Here is a 21,402-nt window from a genome sequence, read left to right on the forward strand (position 1 = left end):
TTGAAGAAATACGTGCAGTTTAGTGTAGCTATCCAGCGTGAACTTTCATATCATTTTCAGTGGGTAGATGCTCCTTTTGTGACAGGAGGTGAAATTTCGGAGTCACTGAAGAAATTATAGTAAAACTAACCTGACAACTTATAAGCCCAATGCCGTAATATTCAAAGAGCCTCCAGACATGTGCAACACAGCAAAAGTATTTTTTGTAATTCCTTAAGTGAGTTTTTCAAGCTGCTGTCTTATGTTGAAAATTTTAAATATTAGAACAAAAAACAACCATCTCTACCCCCTTTATAAGTAGCACTGGATGACTAGGCATGGATTTCTATCCTTGAAATTTCTCAGAGGCTCAGAACGGTTTTTCAAACCACAAGAGCATTACTCCTCCATAAGAGCATTATGTCTGTGGTTTACAATGTCATCTGGACTTCTTGATTGATTTATGGCATAGTTATCCAGCCATCTCAATTCATTAAGTATTTTTCCCAACATAAGTCATGTGTCCTGTCAAATCAGGATTTCTCTTTAGTTCTCAGTAATGCCCTGCTGCTAGAATACTGCAAATTCCAGATTAGGAAAAAGTCTTTCAATTCTGTGACTTATGTCTCCAACTTTCACTGGACTCAACTATTCACCCAAAGACTTATACTAAATGAGATGAGACTTGGTGACAGCGTGCTTTGGGTTGAGAGGATAAGACTATCAGAGGTATCAAAGATCTACTCATTGAGCACTAGGGTGCCTTCCGAACTGAAGGGGAATTCTGTGCCCGGATTCCAGGCAATGCAAGTATCATGTATGAATTTAACTATTAACTATTTAACTATTTAGCTATTTAACTCTCCTGAAAATTTTTTCCTCATGTGCCAATCCTAAATTTTCTGGCCATTATTAAGTATAAAACACAAATAAATCTATCATTTTAAAAAGTGTTAATATTAAACAGTGATTCCAGGTTATAGAAGTAATTCCAGAAGTTATATTTTGGTACATAAATAAGTGGGGTTAGAAAATGATACATAAGGTACACATTAAAACAAAAGCATAGCTAACCAGTAAAATTATTATGCTTGAGTAAATTGGGCTTCCGTTGTGGCTCAGCTGGTAAGGAATCTGCCTGTGATACAGGAGACCTGAGTTAGATCCCTAGGTTGGAAAGATCCCCTGGAGGAGGGAAAGGCTTCCCACTCGAGTATTCTGGGCTGGAGAATTTCATGGACTGTATAGTTCATGGGGTCACAAAGAGTCAGACATGACTGAGCCACTTTCAGGGTTAAATTGACTATTAGAAAAAATTCTAACAGTATTCTTGAATATTCATGGTAGTGAAGTGGAGTGGAAGTCGCTCAGTTGTGTCCGATTCTTTATGACCCCACGGACTCTATAGTCCATGGAATTCTCCAGGCCAGAATACTGGAGTGGGTAGCCTTTTCCTTCTCCAGGGGATCTTCCCAACCCAGGGATTGAACCCAGGTCTCCTGCATCTCAGGCAGATTCTTTACCAGCTGAGCCACAAAGGAAGTATTCGTGGTAGGCATTTAGATAGATGTCTACATGTAAGGCAAGATATTTCATGAGACCATTAATATTTGAAAATCAAGAATTTGATTTGACACTTACTGTGCAGAACAAAAAATAATCTTGGAGTGTTCTAAGAAAGTCACTAAATATCAAAGTCCTGGTTGCTAAGACATTTATTTCATCTTATTTTTCATATTCTTACAAATGCTTTGATTTTAGGTCAGAATTTCCTTATGGTCCATTTGGAATTTCAAAGAGAATTCTTGATTTCCAAACATTAATGGTCTCATGAAATATCTTGCTTTATATGTAGACATCTATCCTCAGCCCTGTCTTTTGCTGAGTAAGAGTGATACATGTTTGGATACAGAATCTTGGTTTTGGAGTTTACCCTCCAAGAATGATTTTGACAAAGAGTGAAATTTGAAAAATAATATTGAAAATAATTTTGAGCTTTCTTACTTTCATTTAACTTCCACAACCTTTTTCTCAACCAGCTGACTGAATAAAATCTTGAACTTTATTTCTGATGATAACAATTGTCTGTACTTTTGATAACTTCTCTTTATGACCTTTATTTTAAGTAAATAAAATGTTTTGCATTTTTTAGGAAGAAGTTTGAGGAGGGTGACATGGTATATAAAATATGGATTTCAAATGACATGTGTATCTTTTAAAAAGTAATGTATATCTTTAAATGCAAATAATCTTTCTGATCTAAAATCTTAAGTTAATAGTAAAAATAGTCAAATATCTTTGTTCATGAAATCTGAAATGTTAATATCTCACTGAGGCATAGATTTAATGAAATAAATATATGTGTTTCCATGTTGATTCAAATTTTATATACTTACTGATACATATGGAAATGCATTTAGAAAAGGAATTAAACATACTCTGCAATTTCAAAAGGCAAAATTATTTGTAGCCCAATAAAAACCACTTATATAAATTACATTGACAACAGGCATCAGCTTTACAGATAGACTTTCTTTCTTAGAGGAATAGTATGTGAAAAATTAAAATTATATTACAGAAGAAAAAGAGAGTATATTCTGGTCAGAAACCCAATGGCTGTCCTTAGAGAATTCTACTTTTGGTTACAACTTCTGAGCATTCTCCAATCTGAACAATTTATACTCAGGGGATAAATTCATGGTTTTTATGGTGCTAACTCTGTTTACAGCATACCTGCTGACTGTTAAACATCCTATGATGAGAGTAAGATCTTATTATTCTTTCTACTGACCTTTCCATCTCAATTGTATCTTGTATCTTTTCTTAAATTTTAGGCTATAAGGATCCTGTAAAAACACAATTCTGTAAGTGTCTCTGGCTAATTATATCTGTCATTTAGCATTTCTTTCCTAACATGATGAGAAAACACACAAGGAAGCAGAATCAGCAAATAAAGTCTTTTATTTGCCTAATGTCTGAACAACCTCAGTACAAATAAATATCCATTGAAATCTAGACCTGGATTGAAACTAGCATTGTGAATTCTAGACATGTGCCTTGGATAAGCATCTTAACCTCTCTAAGCTTCAGTTTCCTCATGCTGCTAGTGGGCATATATACTGACTTTATATATTGCTGGTAGTATTAAGAAAGATAAGAATCCCTAACAATAAGACCTGGTGAGTAGAAATAGTCAGATTTTCTCTTCTAATTATATTTTCTGTCTTCCTCCTTTCACAGACAGACAGATACATAAACTTTACAGCTATTGTTACTTTTGTGCTTGATATTATCTATAGTTTACTGTTCTCTCTGCTTTGTGTGTATATATTTTCTTTATTTCTGAGAAACAAAATTTGAAGGCAGAGGCTATATTTCCTTGTGTTATAGTAGCGGAGAGTTGCATGTATGACAAAATGCTGAACACATCTGCTTACCAATTTGTTGACATAGGCCAAGATTTATTAAAAATTAGTACTTTTAACACATAAATGTTCTTAGATGTATACTCAGTTCCTTGAGTAATTAAGAGTTACCCATGAGAATGATCTCTAATAGTAACTATTTATGGCATAGAATATGAAATCTGTGGGTAAAGACGAAGAAAGAAATAAGTATTTGTTAAAATGAAACATGTTCTTAGTTGTGATAGTAAATATCTTCTAATGACAGATTAAGAATACTACCATTTTTAGTAACATGTCCCTTTCTGAGTAGCTAATTCTCTAATACAGAATTTGAGAAAGTGCCAGAGATGGTCGAATGAAATTACTAGAGAATTATATAGTAGGAAATATTTAGAGAAGATTTAAATGTCTGTAATTCACTGAAACAGTTACATTAGTTGTACCAAAGTTCTCTAAGTTTTATTGCATAGGGTTTCAAAATATGGTACTTCTAATCCATATTTTAAAGCATGAAGTTTATCGTTTGAAGACTGTACATGAGTGGAAAATTATGATTTCCAACTGCATTAGGAGGAATCATCAATTTCATAATAGTATTTACCACATTCTTGGCAAGCTAGCTCTCTAATAATCAAAGGTCTATTGTAAATAGCCTGTAAGTTATTTTCAAATAGGAGCTAATTTAAATATTTTTCACTTACTTACCAAAATTTACCCTAATCTTTATTTTCTCCTCTCCACACCCTAGAAATATAGTGTGTATATGTGAATATAGTTTCCATTAACAAAGACAGAAAAGGCAAATTTATAACAAAATTAAAATAATATTAATAGGAAAAAATCATAGATGACAAACTTCTTTGTAAATTGACTTTATGTCTGCCAATAATACTATTAAAAGTTAATGTAAACTCTCGAGTGGGATGTTAGACTTGTCTATGACAGATTGGAAAGAGAATTCTGGAACATTTCAAGGGTAAAAGAAAATAGGACTTGACAGATTAAAGAGTCCTGAGCTGTGCTCACCTTCCTCAAACTGCCGTTTATCAGATGGATTAATGCAGTCTCAACATCAGAAAAGACAGGCTGCTACCTATGATGGTAACCAAAGAGCTTACTGAATGTGGCCCGGCATTAGTAGAGGAAGAACGGGAAATGTTTATTTCCCCTGTCACTATACTGAAAGAAATAGACAGCTTTTGGCCAGTGGCTTATCTTAAAATAGCTTCATTAGCAAAAAGAAGCCTGGTGTGCTGCAGTCCATGGGATCACAAACAGTTGAATACAACTGAGCAATCGAACTGAAGTGAACTGATCACAAAGAACCAAATTGGAAAACAGCCACATAGGAAGTGGAAAGTCTAAGTGCCGAAAACTGAGACATCTGGCCAAAGAGCATATATACTGGATAAATGTGAGTTAATTTGCAATTTTGCCTTATGTTTAAGAGGGGCATATTAGAGCAGATTCATTTTCGATTAAGTAAAACTTTAAAATGTCTCTAGATTTTTACTTTTTAAATGTACTGATTATAACATTTAAAAAACATTTACCTTAACTTTAATAAAGCATAAACTTCAGAATGAAGCACAAGTCAGAATCAAGATGCCAGGAGAAATATCAATAACCTCAGATATGCAGATGATATCACTCTTATGGCAGAAAGTGAAGAGGAACTAAAGAGCCTCTTGATGAAGGTGAAGGAGGACAGTGAAAAAGATGGCTTAAAACTCAACATTCAAAAAGCAAAGATCATGGCATCTGATCCCATCACTTCATGGCAAATAGTTGGGGAAGCGATAATACAGTGACAGACTTTATTTTCTTGGGCTCCAAAATCACTGCAGATGGTGACTGCAGCCATGAAATTAAAATACACTTGCTCCTTGGAAAATGACAAACCTAGACAGTGTATTAAAAAAAGGAGAGACATTACTTCGCTGACAAAGATCTGTCTAGTCAAAGCTATGTTTTTTCCAGTAATCATGTATGGTTGTGAGAGTTGGACCATAAAGAAGGCTGAGCATTGAAGAATTGATGCTTTTGAACTGTGGTGTCGGAGAAGACTCTTGAGAGTCTCTTAGACTGCAAGGAGATCAAACCAGTCCATCCTAAAGGAAATCAGTCCTGAATATTCATTGGAAGGACTGATGCTGAAGCTGAAGCTCCAGTGCTTTGGCCACCTGATGCAAAGAGCTGACTCATTAGAGAAGACCCTGATGCTGAGAAACATTGATGGCAGGAGGAGAAGGGGATGACAGAGAAAGATGATTGGATGGCATCACCGACTCAATGGACAAGAGTTTGAACAAGCTCTGGGAGAAGATGAAGGACAGGGAAGCCTGGTGTGTTGTAGTCCATGGGGTCGCAAAGAATCTGACACAACTGAGTGACTAAACAACAACAAAGATCAGAAAACAAAAAAATGCATCTATTTTAAGCGTACAGCTCCATGAGTTATGAAAATTATATACCTATATAAACATCAGCCTGGTAAACATGTAGCACATGTCCATCACCTCCCAAAGTTCCCATATTTCTCTTTACACTTAATCCTATTCCCTTATCCCACACCCCAGGTAAACACTGACCTGCTTTATTATGCCATAGATTAAATTTACGTCTTCTAGATTTCATGTAAATGAAATAATTCAGTATGTTCTCTTTTGTGTCTGACTTCTTTTACTCAACTTTTGAGCTTTGTACACGTTGTGTTCCATTTGTATCAATTAAAATTTGACATAAGTATCAATTAAAGTATTAATTTCATTGTATGGCAGTTGCATAACTTGCTTACAGATTTACTTGTTAATGTACTATTGTGTTTCTTCTAGTTATGCACTATGAAAAATAAAACTGCTAGGTGTGTACCCATCTTTTTGTAAACACATGTTTTCATTTTTCAGGGTAAATGCCTAGGAAAGGAATTGCAGAGTCAATAATAAATAAATTTTTGACTATACAGAAAATACTACGTTGTTTTCTGGAGTGGTTATACCACTTTACATTCCCAAGAGTCATGTATAAAAGCTTAAATTTCCCCACCTTTTCATTAACACTTTGGTATTTCTAGTCTTTATAATTTTAGTCATTTTAGTAGCTATGCAACAGTAATTCATTGTGGTTTAATTCATTTTGGGTATTTTTTCATGTTCTTTATTTGTATATCTTCTTTGATGCAGTGTTTACTCAAATATTTTGCCCTTTTTATTGGGTTATTTGTATGATTATGTGGTTGAAAGTTCTTTACACATTGTAAGATATACATATTGTGAAGAATTTATTTCAACTCATAACTTATTTTTTCATATTATCATAGTATTTTTCAATGAGCAGATTTTTAAATTGTACTAAAGTTTAATTTATCCATTTTTTACTAGTCAGTGTAATTAGTATCCTATTCAATATTTGCCTACTCCAAAGTCACAAAGAATTTTCTGTTTGCTTTTAGAAGTTCTATAGTTTTTCAAGTTTATTTTTGTATATGCTGTGCTGTAGGGTTGAATTTCATTATTTTTGGTCTATGGATATCTAATAATTTCAGTATCATTTGTTAAAAAGACTGTATTTTAAACTTAGAATTACCAAGGAACTGATGTCAAAATTTACTGAATGTATATATATATATAGATAGATAGGTATATAGATAGATATAGATATGTTTATGCTGCTTCTACACTGTCTTGATTACTGTAACATTATGGTATATCTTATAAAAAGATAGTAAAATTTCTCTAAATTTGTCCTGTTTTAAAAAAATTGTTTTGGCTATTTCGGGCCTTTTGTGTTTACATATAAATCTTGAAATTATCTTCCATTTCTACAAAAACAACCTGTGCTAGTTTGATGGTATTCGATTGAATTTGGGGAGAATTGACCTAAATCAAATCCCTTATGACTATACAGTGGAAGTGAAAAATAGATATAAGGGACTATATCTGATAGAATGCCTGATGAACTGTGGACAGAGGTTTGTGACATTGTACAGGAGACAGGAATCAAGACCATCCCCAAGAAAAAGAAATGCAAAAAAGCAAAATGGCTGTCTGAGGAGGCCTTACAAATAGCTGTGAAAAGAAGAGAAGCGAAAAGGAAAGATATACCCATTTGAATGCAGAGTTCCAAAGAATAGCAAGGAGAGATAAGAAAGCCTTCCTCAGCGATCAATGTAAACAAATAGAAGAAAACAACAGAATGGGAAAGACTAGAGATCTCTTCAAGAAAACTAGAGATACCAAGGGAACATTTCATGCAAAGATGGGTTCAATAAAGGACAGAAATGGTATGGACCTAACAGAAACAGAAGATATTAAGAAGAAGTGGCAAGAATACAGAGAACTGTACAAAAAAGATCTTCACGACCCAGATAATCACGATGGTGTGATCACTCACAGTCACCTAGAGCCAGACATCCTGGAATGTGAAGTCAAGTGGGCCTTAGGAAACATCACTACGAACAAAGCTAGTGGAGGTGATGGAACTCCAGTTGAGCTATTTCAAATCCGCAAAGATGATGCTGTGAAAGTGCTGCACTCAATATGTCAGCAAATTTGGAAAACTCAGCAGTGGCCACAGGACTGGAAAAGGTCAGTTTTCATTCCGATCCTGAAGGAAGGCAATGCCAAAGAATGCTCAAACTGCCACACAATTGCACTCATCTCACATGCTAGTAAAGTAATGCTCAAAATTCTCCAAGCCAGGATTCAGCAATATGTGAACCGTGAACTTCAGATGTTCAAGCTGGTTTGAGAAAAGGCAGAGGAACCAGAGATCAAATTGCAAACATCTGCTGGATCATCACAAAAGCAAGAGAGTTCCAGAAAAACATCTATTTTTGCTTTATTGACTATGCCAAAGCCTTTGACTCTGTGGATCACAACAAATTGTGGAAAATTCTGAAAGAGATGGGAATACCAGACCACCTGACCTGCCTCTTGAGAAACCTGTATGCAGGTCAGGAAGCAACAGTTAGAACTGGACATGGAACAACAGACTGGTTCCAAATAGGCAAAGGAGTATGTCAAGGCTGTATATCGTCACCCTGCTTATTTAACTTATATGCAGAGTACATCATGAGAAACGCTGGGCTGGAAGAAACACAAGCTAGAATCAAGATTGCTGGTAGAGATATCAATAACCTCAGATATGCAGATGACACCACCCTTATGGCAGAAAGTGAAGAAGAACTAAAGAGCCTCTTGATGAAAGTGAAAGAAGAGAGTGAAAAAGCTGGCTTAAAGCTCAACATTCAGAAAACTAAGATCATGGCATCCAGTCCCATCACTTCATGGCAGATAGATGGGGAAACAGTGGAAACAGTGACTGACTATTTTTCTGGGCTCCAAAATCACTGCAGATGGTGACTGCAGCCATGAAATTAAAAGATGCTTACTCCTTGAAAGGAAAGTTATGACCAACCTAGACAGTATATTTAAAAGCAGAGACATTACATTGCCAACAAAGGTCTGTCTAGTTAAGGCTTTGGTTTTTCCATTAGTCATGTATGAATGTGAGATTTGGACTATAAAGAAAGCTGAGCACCAAAGAATTGATGCTTTTGAACTGTGGTGTTGGAGAAAACTCTTGAGAGTCCCTTGCACTGCAAGGAGATCCAACCAGTCCATCCTAAAGGAGATCAGTCCTGGGTGTTCATTGGAAGGACTGATGAAGCTGAAATTCCAATACTTTGGCCACCTAACGTGAAGAGCAGACTCATTTGAAAAGACCCTGATGCTGGGAAAGATTGAGGGCAGGAGGAGAAGGGGAGGACAGAGCATGAGATTGCTAGATGGCATCACTGACTCAGTGGACATGGATTTGGGTGGACTCTGGGATTTGGTGATGGACAGGGAGGCCTGGCGTGCTGCAGTTCATGGGGTCAGAAAGAGTTGGACTCGACTGAGTGACTGAACTGAACTGAACTGAAGGTTGAAAAAGTTTGAATCTTGCAACACATGACTATGGTATTCTATTTATTGCTAAATTTAAGATATTAATTATAGCAGGATACTGACACATAGGATGGTCTACACATATGATTATATTGTCTATGAATAAAGGTGATTTTATTTATTTAATTCTTATCAATTTCTCTATTTTCTCTTTATAGCTATCTATTTATCAATCTATTGGCTTATATATCATCTATCCTCCCTTCTATATTGTAATATCTTTTTCTCACCTTATTGCATTGGTAAGGACCTCTACCATAAGTGTTGAATAGTGATGGTGAAGATAGACAGTTTTGTCTTGTTCTTAATCTGCAGAGAGGAACCACATATAAACAGATATTTGAAGCTTCTTTTCATTTCAAGAACAAGTAAATATTCTATAATCATCCAGAAACAAAAACAGTTATATACAAATAGGCAAAATTCAGGTTAAGATTCAGACTTCTTTGTGATATTACAAGCCAGAAATTAATTATTAATAAACAAAAATCTATGATATTTTGAAACAAAATTTGTAACTCAGTTTTTTTGTTGCTGTTGTTATTCAGTTGCCCAGTCATGTCTGACTCTTTGCAACTCCATGGACTGCAGCACTCTAGGCTTTCCTGTTCCTCACCATCTTTGGGAGTTTGCCCAAGTTCATGGTCATTGCAACAGTGATGCCATGCCAGGACATCCTCTGATGTCCTCTTCTCCTTCAACTCTCAATCTTTCCCAGCATCAAGGACTTTTCCAATGAGTTGTCTGCTCTCATCAGATGACCAAAATACTGGAACTTCAGCTTCAGCATCAGCTCTTCCAGTGAATATTCAGGGTTGATCTCCTTTAAGATTGATTGGTTTGAAATCCTTGTTCTCCAAGGGATTTTCAGGAGCCTTCTCCAGCACCACATTTCAAAAGCATCAGTTTTTTGGCACTCTGCCTTCTTTACAGTCCAGCTGTCACAACTGTACGTGACCACTGGGAAGACCATAACCTTGACTATATGGACCTTTGTTGGCAAAGTAATGTCACTGATTTTCTATATCCTGTCTAGGTTTTTCATCATTTTCCTGCCAAGAAAAACTGGTAAAACCAAGTTTTACCCTTTGGCAAATTATCATTTGTGAGGAAAAATTTTCTTGGTTGTGTAAGGACTCCAAAAATACACTATTCATAGTATGGGTAGAAAGTTATTTTTCCTTAAGCTAACACTACTTGGATTTTTTAACTGAATAGACTAAAACTGATGAAATTATATAGAATATATCACTTGCTACATTGAACAAAATAAGGGCTTGATTAAATGTTAAATATTATTCTATAATATTTAGAATGATATTTAATTATTCTATAATATTTATAAATATTATTCTATAATAATATTCTATAATAATTATTCTATAAACTCTTTGCTACAAATTTAACTATGTGCAAAATGACCCTTCAACAGAGCTATTCATTCAACAGGTATTTCAGTTCCGTTCAGTCGCTCAGTTGTGTCTGACTCTTTGTGACCCCATGGACTGAAGCCCGCAAGGCTTCCCTGTCCATCACCAACTCCCAGAGCTTACTCAAAGTCACGGCCATTGAGTCAGTATTGCCATCCAACCATCTCATCCTCTGTTGTCCCCTTCTCCTCCCGCCTTCAATATTTCAATCTATTATTTGTGAATATCTTCTCCTACTCAGTGGGTGGCTTTTTCATTTTGTTGATAGTTTCTGTTCCCATGCAAAAGCATCTTAGTTTGATGTAGTTTATTTGTTTATTTTTGCTTTTGTTTCCTTTGCCTGAGAAGACAGATCCAAAACAATATTGCTAAAACTCATGTCAGATGGTATATTGCCTATGCTTTCCATTAAAATTTTGATGGATTCTGGTCTTATATTTGTCTTTAATCCATTTTGAGCTTATTTTTGTATATGGTGTGAGCAGCTAGTCCAGTTTTACTCTTTTGCATGTAGCTGTCCAGTTTCTCAGCGGTATTTATTGAAAAGGCCATCTTTCCCCATTTTGCCTCCGTTGTCATAAATTAATTGGCCATAAAATTTTGGGTTTATTTCTTGGTTCTCTATTCTATTACATTGATCTATGTGACTGGTTTTGTGCCAGTAACACACTCTTCTGATTATAGCTTTGTAATATAGTTTGAAATAAAGGAGTATGCTACCTCCAGCTTTGTTTTTATTTAAGAGTGTTTCAGTTATTTGGGGTCTTTTGTGTTTTTATACTAATTTTTGTAGTTTATTCTAGCTCTTTTTGCCTTTTCATACTGCTTATTGGGTTCTCAAGGCAAGAATACTGAAGTGGTTTGCCATTCCCTTCTCCAGTCAATCAGGACATCAAACAAGTCAATCATAAAGGAAATTAACCCTGAATATTCATTGGAAGGACTGATACTGAAGCTGAAGCTCCAATACTTTGGCCATGTGATGCAAAAGAACTGACTCATTGGAAAAGACCCTGATGCTGGAAAAGATTGAAGGCAGGAGGAGAAGGGGATGACAGAGGATGAAATGGTTGGATGGCATCACCAACTGGATGGACATGAGTTTGAGCAAGCTCTGGGAGTTGGTGATGGACAGGGAAACCTGGAGTGCTGTAGTCCATGGGATTGCAAAGAGTCAGACACTACTGAGCAACTGAACTGAATTGATGCTAGTTCTATGAAAAATACCATTGGTAGTATTTTTATAGAGATTTCATTGAATCTGTGGATTGTCTCAGGTAATATGACCATTTCAAAAATATTAGTTTTTCCAATCCATGTACACAGTATACTTTTGCTGTTTGTTAATGTTGTCTTCAATCTCTTCCATCAGTCTCTTAGAGTTGTCCAAGTGCAGGCATTTTTCCTTTTTAGTTAAATTTTATTTTTTGATGCAATTGTAAATGAGACTGTTAATCTCTCTTTTGATAGTTCATTGTTAGTGTACAAAAACACATTTCTGTAAGTTAGTTTTTTATCTTGCAACTTTACTGAATTCATTGGTGAATTTTAATTGCTTTTTTGTTCTCAGATGGAGTGACTTTGCTCCCAGGAGATATTTGGAAATGTCTGGAGATAGCTCTGATTGTAACAACTTAGGGGATGCTACTGGCAGCTGGTGCGTAGAGGCCAGAGATGTTGTTAAGATCCTGCAATGTCCAGCCTCTCACAGCCAATAATTATCTGTACAAAATTTTAATTGTATTGAGATTGAGAAAGTTTAGGATTAACAGATACAAACATCCAGTTATAAAATAAATCACAGGAATGCAATGTACAACACAGGGAATATAGTCAATAATATTTTAATAAATTTATATGATTATTGTTGTTTAGTAGCTCAGTTGTGTCCAGTTCTCGTGACCCCATGCACTGCAGCATACCAGGCTTCCCTGTTCTTCACTTCCCTGCTTCAGTGGAGTTTGCTCAGACCCATGTCCATTGAGTCGATGATGCCATCCAACCATCTCATCCTCTGTTGCCCCCGTCTCCTACCACCTTCAATCTTTCCCAGCATCAGGATCTTTTCCAATGAATTGGCTCTTTGCATCAGATGTCCAAAGTATTGGAGCTTCAGCATGAGCATCAGTCCTTCCAATGAATATTCAGGACTGATTCCTTTAGGATTGACTGATATGATCTCCTTGCTGTCCAAGGGATTCTCAAGCATCTTCAACACCACAATTCAAAAGCATCAGTTCTTTGACACTCAGCCTTCTTTATGGTCCGACTCTCACATCCATACACGACTACTGGAAAAATCATTTATATGGTGACAGATGGTAACTTGGGCTGCCCTGGTGGCTCAGACGGTAAAGAATCTGCAATTTAGGAGACCTAGGTTCTATCCCTGGGTCAGGAAGATCCCTGGGAGAGGGAAATGGCTACCCACTTGAATATTCTTGCCTGGGAAATCCGATGGACAAAAGAGCCTGGTGGGCTACAGTCCATGGGGTCTCAAAGGTTCAGACACAACTGAGCAACTAACATTTTCTTTCTTTCAGATTTTAACTAGACTCATAGCAATGATCATTTTGTAATGTATAAAACTATAAAATCACTATGTTTTACACCTGAAATTCAAATAAATAAATAGAAACACTGGACACATATATACCCTTTCACACCTTATCGCTATCCACACTAGTTCCATAAAGCACTTCCCAGCCATTAGCAGACTAAGCAGTTGTCTCTTTGCTCTTATGTCACCTTTTTATCCAATATTACAGTATTATTAAAGGCATAAATATCCAGATTACTTCCAGCTGCCCCCTCCTCCACCATTCACACTAAAGGAAGCATCTTTGGGCAATGTTTACTTTGGTTAGATGTATATTTTTCTGTCTTACCCACTAAATGTGAATGGTTTGAGGACAAACAACTACAAATAAACACAAAAGCAAATATTTTCTGGACACTCACAAAGTGCCATATACTCTTTACTTCTTTGAAGATAAAACAAACAAACAAATATACAAGTGCATATTTTCTGTATACCGTTAATGTAGCAGTGACTGATTTTCTTATTTACTTATTTATGTAACACTGTCCTCGACACCTTTTACCAAACGTTTATGTAAGCTCAAGGGTCAATCCTCTTTGTAGACCAATTGTTCTCAGATGGAGTGACTTTGCCCCCAGGAGATATTTGGAAATGTCTGGAGATAGCTCTGATTGTAACAACTTAGGGGATGCTACTGGCAGCTGGTGGGTAGAGGCCAGAGATGTTGTTAAAATTCTGCAGTGTCCAGCCTCTCACAGCCAATAATTATCTGTACAAAATTTTAATTGTACTGAGATCGAGAAAGTTTAAAAGAGACCAAAGATCCTTAATCCAGGGTTAGTAGACCCCTAGGAAGTTTTAAAAAAGACTACAAGAAGTAATCTAGTAATTTTCCTAGTTAGTACACAAGATGCTGTGTGTTTACATGTTTATTTGTATTTGAAGGAAAGAATGTCCTTAGCTTTGCATAATCTCTCAAAGAGGTTAAGAACCAATGATATGAATAATCTGTAGGCAGTCTCTATCTCTTAGCCTTTGCATGGAGCCTCAATATCTTTTGGTAAAGATTAGCAGTTTTCTATTTACTTGTTTGACGAAGTAGTGAATACACACACACACACATGCATACACATGCACACACACACGCACACGCACACATGTGCACACACACGCGCACACACACACACACACACTTTTTAACTTACTGGTATAACCTGTGACCCCAGGAGAAGGGAGCCCTGGGCATTAGAAAATGGAAAGAAGCAGAACAAAAACCAGACTGTAATGAGGACTATATGAGCTGATGGAACATTGAGGAAGAGTGCTTTAAAGGGAGGTCTTATACGTTTATTTGCACCTCCCCAAAATTCATGTGATGAAGTTTTAACCCCTCGTCCTTCAGAATGTAACTGTATTTGGAAATCGTCTTTGAAAATATAATTAGTTAATTATAATATAATTAGTTATAGTGGAGTAAGATGGACCCTTAACTAATATCAAGAGAATCTTTACAAAAAGGAGAAATTTGAACTCAGACACACACACAAGGAGAGCACATTGAAGATGAAGGCAGAGATCAGGGTGATACAAAAGACAAAACAAGCAACCAGAAAGATTACCAGTGAACCACCAGAGGCTTGGGAGAAGCGTGAAGCAGATTCTTCTTCAGAGTCCTTAGAAGGAAATGACTATGTTGACACCTTGATCTCAGAGTTCTAGCCTTCTGAATTATGAGAAAATAAGTTTCTGTTGTTTAAACCACCCAGTTTGCAATACTTTGCTAACACAGCTCTAATGAATACTAGAGGAGTCTTTTTTTCCTCATTTATATAGGAACAGACTTACCCCTCCTCTTACTTTGATGCTGCCCACCTAGATTATGTGATAAAAATAATACAGTATAGCTCTCATATATATTGAGAATGTCTGTATCCTGTGTCCACTTTACTGTACAATATTATTTACATTTTACTGAAAAGTTATGTTTTGCTATTTTCTCACTGAAACACATAAGATAGAGGGGCTTCTAGGGTAAGTAAGCACCCACAGCTACAAAGCCAGCCGGTAGTAGCGTGAGGATTGGAAGCCAAGTGGGGAGCTACACAGCTGGCACAGAGCCCTGCTCTCTGGTGGCCTTCTGGTGAGCAGGACGCTGGGAAGGAATGAGCACAGGGTTACGTCACATTCTGTCTTTGCCTCACATCCTAAACTTCGGTCAATTTGGCTATTTTTGTTGGCATGAAGCCCCAGGCTTTCACCTTCACCTATCACAAACCTACTCACAACCATAACCTTCAAAAGCAGCTTGTGCTTCTATCTCCTTTACCCGTCACTTCTTATATCTCCTGCTACTGCTTTCTCGACTATGCTGAAGTTGTTTAGAACAGGGTTCCTCAACCTCTAGGATCTAATGCCTGATGATATGAGGTGGAGCTGATGTAATAATAATAGGAAAAAAGTGCATAATAAATGTAACACACTTGAATTCTCCTGAAACCATCCCTTCCCCTTTGGGTCTATGAAAAAATTGTCTTCCATGAAACCAGTCTCTGGTGCCAAAAGGATTGGATCTTCTGATTTAGAAAATCAAAACTGTCTAACGTCATTTTTCAGACCATGTTAGTGTGCCACTTATTGACAGAAAAAAAGAGAAAGTTTAAAATTCTTGATACAATATTTTAGATATTTTATTTACATTTTGAGAGAAAAAAGCTACCATTAAAATATATCTACTCAATTCTAAATAAATCTTTACTATTTAATAGTTAAATTTAGAGTGTACATATTTTAAAAGGTTAGAATCACTAGTTTCTCATATGAAAGCAAATAAGAAGGTGTTTGGTGGCTCTTCAGTGACACCTTAAAATGCCTATCTGTGACTTGAAATTTTTACTTCTAAGGTAAAGAATCAATGAAGAAATTATCCAAAACTTCTGAAAGTCAAAGATGCAAAGTATTTGAGATTTCTATTGTAAAATATGTTCTGATATCATTACCCATTATCTAAAAAATATATATGTATATATTCAATTAGCAGAATTTTACTAAAATAAGAGGCTAAATAACTGACTTGAATACGAATATACATGTAATTAAAAATGTATGAGTGTGTGTATATACTGACTACTCAATTCAGTGTAGACTGCAAAATAGGTAAAAAGGGGCAGAATGTGCTGTTTCCTTTTTATTTTCCAGAAAGAGGTTAATACCAAGATATGAGTTAGTGAAACTCTGTTTATGTCTTTGTTCTCAACTAGTTTTAAAATTCAATTCACTCAACCTATCAATATAATCAAATGATGAACTAGTCAAAATCAAACCAGCTGACTTGATAGAATTGACGTGTAAGAATTTAATTTTTGGTGTGGTATCTCCTGTATCCAGCTATCTTTTCTCTTTCCCAACACACATACATGTGCACACACATGCACACACAGCATTTGCTATGGCCACACTAAACTCTACAGTACCTTTTTAAATATTTAAATATATCACCTTTTCTTCAAGCATCCTAAAGTTTACAAACACTGTCAGCCCTTTCTTATATTTCCAGAACTCCTTCTCATCTTTTAAGACCCAGTTCCAATGCCACTGCCTATAGGGTTTCATGTCAGTTTCGGTTGGCTACTGATTCAAATGAAGAGGCATTCTCACTCTATACTGAAATAAACAAAAGAGATATTTCTGGTCAGAGAAATGTAATTTTCCTAAGAGTCCACTTGAATCAACCATTTGTCATAAAATCCTTTGCTGCCTTCAAGATACAGCCTCAGTGAAATTAGTTTCTACCTATATGGCTCGCCGCAAATGGGAAGATCTACAGTTCATTGAGATAGAATGTCTGACTTCATATCAGATGAGTAAAAAGATATCTGCATTAAAGTGAAAAGTGAGCCTATGCCCTGAGTAGGACATTTGATGAACTCATGGATTACTGACTGTGCAGTTCTTCCAGAACCATCAGTTGCTATGCAAAGATTTAAATTTCCTGAAAGGAATCAATAGTCTTGGGAGGGCATCACTGATAAAACTGTAGAGATACCCAGTTCCAAACCTACATAACTAACATGGTATCAGTGTATTAAATCACCTCTCAGGGTGACTTAAAAGGAGAGTGATGAAAATATCATTTCTCAATTAAAAATTTTGAGGAGAAAATTGCATGATAGATGATCTCATTAGGAAAATGGAAACAAATAAAGATAAAAATATCAACCAGGGTCTCAATGCTAAGTTAAAAAAAAATCTCCTCCATCCGGCAAAAGAAGAGGAGGGATTTAATATTTTTCCTAAAGGGTGACAAAGTAGAAGTAAATACTTTTTAAAATACCAATTTGCTTCCACCTGGAGCACTTGGCTCACTATTATATAATTCTGCAATATGTAATATAAAATGGATGAAGCCTAAGATCTTAGGATATCCAGAGCTGCAGGAGGTACCAATAACCAGCCTTTGTGGTGTTATGGACTTCCTTTGGTAGATTTCTCTCCATTTTCTGGGCACTTTTCAGAATTAACAGCATCATATCTCACCTCTTGGTTCCCCCTGTGGCAGCACAAGAAACTCAAGCCCTGCAGACTGTGCTTTAGTCTAATGATGCCATCGTCATCCTCTGACCTGACACATCCTCCAGCCTTCTTGCTCCTAGACCCTTTCCCCATGCTCCCTGAAATACCTCATCTGTGACTAACCTAGCCTCCTATATTGTCATTCCCTTCTAAACACTTATTTCCTCTTTTTGCCTTGACTAAATGCAGATCAAACTACTTCCACTGAGGACCTCTCAAATAGAGATTATTGGTTCTGTTTCCTGCCCACCTACCCCAAGACTCGGTAGTATGTTGGGTGACCCCCTGCTACCCACTGCTGCTTGAAACCATCCCATTTCCTTTGCTTTTCATTCCAAACCTCAGGTCTTTCAATCTTCAGTGCGTCCAATTTTCTCCCTCATATTACTGTTCTCTAGACTTCCCAGTCACTCTCTGTCATTCACTGAAGGCTTGAGTAGAGTACTCCTCTCTACCTCCAGCCTTGTCATATTCCTGATGACTTTAGTGTCCAGGGAAGTGGTAGGTACAGCACTAGTCAGTCATTTCCTTACCTGCCTTGAATGTTACTATCTTTAATCCTTATAGCCATAGATACTCACTCTTGAAAACATGACCTGGATAATGGTTATCACCAGTAACTGTACCAAGTTCAAAATTCTGATTTAAAAATATTTCCCAATCTGATCACTACTTTCAACTCACTGCATATATTCTCCCACCATCCTGACCTCTAGTCCAGCTGAATCACTTCATCACACTTCTCATTAGCCATCACTCCTTCCTCTTGTCACTTTTATCCTATCCTATAACCCATTTTATAATACTCACTTTTGAACACACTGGGCTTCCCTGGTGGCTCAGTTGGTAAAGAATCTGCCTGCAATTTGGGAGACCTGGGTTAGATACCTGGGTTGGGAAGATCCCCTGGAGAAGGGAAAGGCTATCCACTCCAGTATTCTTCCCTGGAGAATTCCATGGACAGAGAATCCTGGCAGGCTACAGTCCATGGGATTGCAAAAAGTCGGACATGACTGAATGACTTTCGCTTTTTTTTTTTTTGAGCACTCATATTTTCTTTACCCAGAACACTCTAACTAACCCTCTTTGGATCAAATTTTCTGCCTTTATCCTTGTGAATTTTGTGGAACAAAATGATATAAATGAGTTGACTGGTTTTATTTTAAATTACCACTTGGAAAGTTAAAATGGTACTTTAAAATAGTACTTGCCTGAGTAAATCTTGTCCTTTCAAAGGAAAGAACTTTATTACTTTCTCCTTTCTTTTTCAACCCCCCCCCAGCTCTCCCCACCTCACAAACATATGTACATACACCAGCTAATAATCTTCATAGTCCTTCACAGCATTGTAAAGCCAGAAATCATTTATTTTAAATTAGTTCTCTAAATGTTATCAGGGAGAAATTATCTTATTTTCACCACACCTAATTTATGTGCTTGATGGTAAATTCTTCTCCTAGTCGACGGAAGAAATATCCCTGCTCTTGTCAGATAAAGTCTACTTCATTGGTGCTAAGGATCTCATCCCCTCAACATTTCAAGGATTTTGCCTCTGTAATCATCTCTTATATTTTCTCCATCATCAGCATTGCTTTTGTTTCTACTGGATCATTCCCATAAGTATTTAAAACATATGTTCTATTCCCTCCCAAATTAGCCTTCCTTTAATGCCATTTCCCCTTCTTACTACTGCCCATTCCTCTGGTTAGCTTCAAAGCAAAGTCTCTTAAATAAATAACATACAATTGTAACAGCACACTCTCACCTCTCATTCAGATTCTAACCCATTTTAATTTCACTTTCATCTAAACCATCACTGAAATTTTCCTTCTTGGAGTTACCAAAATCATCCTAATACCAATTCCTATAAATATATCTCAGTCTTCAACTCCCTTGATTTTCAATATTGTTACACAATTAAGTACTTAAAATCAATTCCTTAAAGCATTCTCCTTTCTTGTCATCATCCTTGACACCACAGACTCCTGCGTTTTTTTTTTTGTTTGTTTGTTTTCCTTTTATATCCCAGGCTTCTCTTTTTCATCTCCTGTGCAATTTTTCTTATTCTGTCTATATTTACTTCAACTTTACCTTTCCAAGTTGGAGTTTCTCCCATTTTCTTTCCTGAGTTCTGTTCTTTTTTCATCTATACTTTCTCCCTAGTTGATATCATCCAGCCTCTTCACTTTAAACAGAATCAAATACTGGTGATTTTACTGTTTTATGTTGATATTGCTAGGCCAGATCATTCACTGAACTCCCTGTTTGTAAATATGCCTGTCTGTTTGATGGATGACTCAAAAGTTATCATGTCCAAAAATGTGCTAACAAACAAAATCTGTTCCTCATCTAATTGCCCTCATCTTAGTTAAAGGCATCACCATCTATTCAAGCAAGCAAGCCAGAAAGTTGAATCCTCCTTTGCTCTCACCATCTTTCATCAAATCCATTAATCTTTCAGCAAATTCTTTTGTATCTACCTCAGCAATATATCTCAAATACTAGAATTTTTCTCCACTTATTTATACAGCCGCAATTCTAGTCCAAGTCGCTATTATCACTCATATGGACAAAAACTGGTATGTATATCTTCATGCTTATGTAGATGGGTTTTTCTCTCGCAATTTGTTTTCTACATAGGAAACAGAATGTTCTATTAAAATTGAAAGCCAGACCATGTTTAAAATTTCCATGTTTAAAATTGTGATGATTTGGCTTCTGTCAACATTTTTGTGTGTGTTATTTCATAGATTTCACTCACTCTGCTGTTGCCACACTCCTTTTCTTAATATCCTTAGTTGTGTAGACATAGCGCTGCTACACAATTTAACTTCTGCTCTCAGTTTCCTGAATTGACGTTCCTGTTTTAGATTTGGATTTGGCCTAGTATTCCTGTGGCTTCCCTGGTGGTTCAGATGGTAAAGAATCTGCCTGCAGTACAGATGACCTGGGTTCAATCCCTGGGCCAGGAGGATTCCTTGGAGAAGGGAATGACTACCCACTCCAGTATTCTTGGGGCTTCCCTGGTGGCTCAGACAGTAGAGAATCTGCCTGCAATGCAGAAGACCTGGGTTCTATCCTTGGGTCAGGAAGATCCCCCGGAGAAGGGAATGGATACCCACTTCAGTATTCTTACCTGGAGAATTCCATGGACAGAGGAGCCTGGCAAGCTATGTCCTTGGGGCCACAAAGAGTCGGACATGGCTGAGAAACTAGCACATTCCTGTAGGACATAATCTACTTCAGTATGATTTGCCATATAAGTTCACTTTCCCTTCAATAATTACGAGCTAGCTATCATTTCAATGTCTCCTAAACACAGATATCAGAGTCATATAATCTATATTGATCTGTGAACTTCCTGGCTGGGCCTCTCTCTCTAGCCTAATTTTCTAGGATATGGATTTAATCAGTTCAGTTCAATTGCTCAGTCGCATCCAGCTCTTTGCGACCACATGGACTGCAGCACGCCAGGCTTCCCTGTCCATCACCAACTCCTGGAGTTTACCCAAACCCATGTCCCT

The sequence above is a fragment of the Giraffa tippelskirchi genome, chromosome 8 (assembly GCF_054371585.1).
Source record: "Giraffa tippelskirchi isolate mGirTip1 chromosome 8, T2T-mGirTip1v1.2.pri, whole genome shotgun sequence".
NCBI lineage: Eukaryota > Metazoa > Chordata > Mammalia > Artiodactyla > Giraffidae > Giraffa > Giraffa tippelskirchi.